Source organism: Mus caroli, chromosome 2 (assembly GCF_900094665.2).
Source record: "Mus caroli chromosome 2, CAROLI_EIJ_v1.1, whole genome shotgun sequence".
Taxonomy (NCBI): Eukaryota; Metazoa; Chordata; class Mammalia; order Rodentia; family Muridae; genus Mus; species Mus caroli.
This window is the reverse complement of record NC_034571.1, coordinates 20,455,398-20,459,064: the sequence shown is the minus strand read 5'-3', so window position 1 is coordinate 20,459,064 and position 3,667 is coordinate 20,455,398. Positions and strand designations below refer to the sequence as shown.

The following is a 3,667-nucleotide window of genomic DNA, read 5'->3' as shown; positions in this document are numbered from 1 at the left end:
CGAACCCCCCCACCCCCCCCCAAAAAAAAAACAAAAAAAACAAAAACAAAAACAAAAAAAAATACCCACATGATTTAAATAAATTTGTGGGATATGGGGATATGACTCCCCTTTTTTTATTTTAAGAAGATAGTTCCACAATACCTGTTTGTCAATACTTTGTGCTTGAAGATTATAAGGAATTTCAGTAATATGGGTAATGTTAAATTGTTGACAGAAAGTCTCAGGTGCTTGACTGTAACAGCCATTTCCATGATCTGTTTTAATCTGCTTTGGAACACCAAGCATAGAAAAACAATATAGACAACGACTAATTACATTTTTAGTTGCTTCTCTTGTTAAAGCAATTGCAACTAGAAAGCCTGAAAAGGTGTCAATTCACATGTACATACTTGAATTTTTCAAAATAAAAAAATATGAGTATCATCCATTTGCCATAATTGACTAGGTAGAAGTCCTCGAGGATTAACACCATTATGTGGCACAGGTAAAAATTGAGGACATTAAGGGCAAGTCTTTATAATCTGACGTGCACATTCTCTAGAAATACCAAATTGTTGTCTCAAGCTATTACTATTTTGATGATGTAAAGAATGAGATTGTTTGGCGAATTGTTCCCGCGTAAGGCCTATAACCTTCCTGGTATACAAATCTGCTGTGGCATTGCCCTCACTAACAACAGGGCCAGGCAATCCAGTATGAGCTCTTAAATAACCTATAAAATAAGGAACTGTACGTTCTCTTAAATTTAGTTGTATTTGCATAAACAATTGCAAAATTTGAGGATTAGCAGTATCCAAAAAAGCAACAGTTTAAGTAATTGTAATTCATGAGCTATATACTGGCTGTCAGTATACAAATTAAAGGCTTGATTTTTCATCATTTTGAAAACAGCAGCTATGTAGTTCAATTATTTGTGCTGAAGCAGGGGGAAACTCAAGAGAATGAACATGTGATCCAATCACATATGCTGCCTTCCATTAGATGAGCCATTTGTAAAATACAGTAAGTGCATTCTCTATGGGCTGTATGTGTGAGTTTACAGGGAATACAAAAGCATGCATAGAAGCAAATTGTAACAATGTCTTTTGGATAATGATTATCAATTTTGCCTTAAAAATTGCACATGCAATAGGCCAAATATCAGTATTTTTCAATAACCAATTTAATTGCTGTTTGGAATAAGGAATATTTCTTCAGGTTCTTTCCCAAAATATTTCCGTGACTTTATCCTACAATTCTGTATTAAGGCAGCAACAGCTTCATAATAAGGCATGAAAACTTTCTTTGGAGACAAAGAAAGATGAATCCACGGTCCCTTTTGCAAAAGGACTGCAATGGGCACATGAGTTATAGCAATACTGCACAAAGAGCCAACAATTGATCAGTCTGTGTAATGAACCTGCCATTGACTAACAGCTTCCTCTACTCTCTGCAAAGCTATTCGTCCCTCAGCTGTTAACTGTCCAGGGGAATTAGGATTTGTAGCAAACAGAGGTTTGAGTTCTCCTGGAGTAAGCTTAAGATGAGGTCTTAGCCAATTAATATCTCCTAACAACCTTTGAAAATCACTTAGAGTAAGTAAATTATCTTTTCTTACTTGAATTTTCTGTGCTGTAATCTGCTTAGGATATAACTTATGTTCCAAATATTGACAAGAGAATTTGCCTTTGAGTCTTTTCTGGAGAACAACTACTTCCAAATTTTAAAGCTTGTTGTATAAGAGCGAAAGTTAGCAGTAAAACCTCCTCGGGGGACTTTTGGGATAGCATTGGAAATGTAATTGAGGAAAATATGTAATAAAAATATTAAAAATCAAAAAAAAAAACCTCCTCAGAAGGATCGGCTAATAAAATATCCATGTAATTAATAATATACACTGGAAGATTCAAAGTCCTAACTTCTTGTATTGAAGCAGCAACTAAAGTTTTTTTTTTTTTTTTTTTTTTTTTTTACATAATGTAGGGCTATTAGCCATTCCTTGAGGCCAAACTTTTCAATGGTATCACTTCATGGGTTTTTTAAAATTACAAACTGACTAAAAGCAAACCCTTTACAATCATTAAGATGTAAAGGAATAAAGAAAGAACAACCCCCCAAATCCATAATAATCCTATATGGACTAGTCAGGCCAGATCACAATGCCTCTACAAGTTCCATAGTTTTATTAACCTTTCACAAACCCTGCAACAATTTCCACCTGCCAGATTTTTCCTCAATTACAAGTATGTACGAGAGTCAGAATCCTGAGCCTGTGCTCAAACTGCAGCCAATGGAAGGAACACTGCCAGTTTAACCATAATTTTTAAGTTTCTCTTGTAACACTAGAGCACAACCACAATTTTGGGAAGCAAAACCTAATTTTAACAATGTAAACAATCCATTCTCTTTTTAAAAAATATTATTTTCACTTTAAAGTTTAAGTGTCTCCCTACTTTTGAACTGCAGTTAGCGAGCCTGGGTCAGTATGAGACGGCAGCCCAGAGCACACAAGACCTTTGGAAAGCAAAACTCAACCTCCAACAATCCAGTCTCTCCAAAAAAACACCAAGTGAATCACCTCCGTGCTACAAAGTTTGGCTGCCCATTCCTGCACACAAACACAAGACAGTGCAGCCTCCAATACCTCAAAGAGACACTGCCCTAAATCCTATCTTTTATAAGTCTGGTTTCTACGATAAGAATTGCATAGAAAGTTACCCAATTTAAACGTATCTTTAGAGACCTGTCTCCTTGGGTTGTCTCATGCCACATGTTGTAGTTCTGAATTACTCCAACCTGGAGTTACCAGGTTTTTGTTTTTTTTTTCCACTTTTTTTAAATTAGGTATTTTCTTCATTTACATTTCCAATGCTAAAAAATATGGAACGCTTCACAAATTTGCATGTCATCCTTGCACAAGGGCCATGCTAATCTTCTCTGTATCGTTCCAATTTTAGTTTATGTGCTGTCGAAGCGAGCACGAGTTACCAGTTTTAAGCCAACTTTCTGTTGCCAATGTTACAAGTTTTTAATCATACCCAATAACTTATAAGCCAATAATCTATAACCAAGACATGTAAAACATATTTATACTTTTAAAACCATTCAGAAACAAAAATGAAATGGCCGCATACATTTGCTTATTTAAACCAAACAAAATTCTTAATTTTTCTAGCTGTAGGAGTACCTTGTCACCTGCTGAATCCAATAATCACAAGCAAGAAGATTTTTATTTTTGTAGGAGAAACAGCCAGCAGTTCCCTTACCATAGAACTTGAGAAGCTGCTGGTCCCTTTAAGAGTGGCTTTTCAGAGAAGCTCCTGGCAGGGCTTCTCCAGCTGTGCTAGACTCCTAACTACAGGTGTAGGGCTCCAAAGACCAACTGGTACTGTTTATTTTATTTTTCTTTTTCTCTTTTTTTGAAACGAGTTAAAACTAAATCAAGGGCTGAACAACCAGCAGATAGTTTTAACCGTTTATTTTCCTTTGAACATGAAACACAGAACAACAAACAGTCAATCAAACCACAAAATGAAAACACAGACTTCACATAAAACAGTCAGTTTTGACAGACATGGATGGATTGTCGAGCTGAAAGACTCCAAAACTCCCAAAGGGAGGCACTTACTCAAGCCTCGGGTCAGCCGCGCACCCAAGAAGACACTGAGACCGGTACTTAAGATGT

General features: G+C 36.1%; 1 non-coding gene across 1 annotated transcript; it reads right to left on the bottom strand.

Moving 5' to 3' along the window:
* Window positions 1–2,856: 2,856 nt before the first annotated feature.
* On the bottom strand, window positions 2,857–2,963 carry LOC115030569. The gene has a single exon (XR_003836141.1). It is a non-coding gene; the product is annotated as a U6 spliceosomal RNA (small nuclear RNA).
* Between the last annotated feature and the right edge of the window lie 704 nt (window positions 2,964–3,667).